Genomic DNA, 1,132 nt, shown 5'->3' on the forward strand with positions numbered 1-1,132 from the left:
TTGGGAACTCATCTCCAGCTTCTGGCCTAAGAGGAACCAGACACAGAGGTGGTTGTATGTATATACATGTGCAGACAAAACACTCGTACATATTAAAAAAGGGAGAAGATAGAACGTAAAAAAGACAAGTGATGAACAGTAGGCCATCTTCTAGCTGAGATTCCTAGGCAAAGGAACAAGTGGGAAGTTGCATGGACGGCTATAGCTGTCACTCAGAGCAGTAACAGCTGTATTGCTGCTAAATTCACTCTAACCAGTCACCGGAGGAAAAACGCGGTATCTGCCCCCGCCATGATGATCTGATGACAAAACAGAGTGGAGAAACGTGTCTAAGGAGCCACCGCACACAAAGTTAAAACTACAGTTCAAGGCCAGCAAGACAATTCCGCAGGTGCGGGCATGTGCTGCCAAGCCTACTGAGTCGGATCCTCAGGATGCATGCACACGCATAAAGAACTGAAGCACAATGTTTCAAGATTTCTTTTTAAATGTGTGTGTGTGTGTGCCTGTGTGAGTATGTGTATCCCACATGTGTGCAGGTGCCCAGGAAGACCAGAGAAGGACACTGGATCCCCGGAGTGGGAGCTGCAGGTGGTGGTGAGCTGCCTGATATGGGCGCCGGGAACAGGATCTAGGCCCTCTGCAGGAGTGATGTGGTGGCTAATTTTGGTTGTCAGTGCAACGCCTGCGAGGAGGGACTCTTACAAGTTGTCTCTTCCAGGTTGGTCCATGGGCATTTCCTTGATTGTTCACTGTGGGTAGCAGCATCTCTGGGAAGTGGGCCTGAGCTTTAAGAAAGAAAGGGAGCTGAGGGCTAGATATGGTAGCGCATGCCTTTAACCCCAGCACTCAGGAGTCACAGGCAAATGGATCTCTGTGAGTTCAGAGTCAGCCTGGTCTACAGAGCGGGTCCAGGCCAGATGGGTCTCTATAGTGAGACTCTGCCTCGAAAGAAAAAAGTAAAAAAGAGAGGAGGCTGACTGAGACAGTAGGCAGCGCCCCTCCGTGCTCTCTGCTTCAGCTCTTCAGCAGATTCCTGCCTTGAGTTTCTGCCTCGGTTTCCCCTGATGATGTAACCTGTAAGCCAAATAAACCCTTTCCTCCCCAGGTTGCTTTTAATCACGGTGTTTTT

This window comes from Microtus ochrogaster, chromosome 10, assembly GCF_000317375.1.
Source record: "Microtus ochrogaster isolate Prairie Vole_2 chromosome 10, MicOch1.0, whole genome shotgun sequence".
Taxonomy (NCBI): domain Eukaryota; kingdom Metazoa; phylum Chordata; class Mammalia; order Rodentia; family Cricetidae; genus Microtus; species Microtus ochrogaster.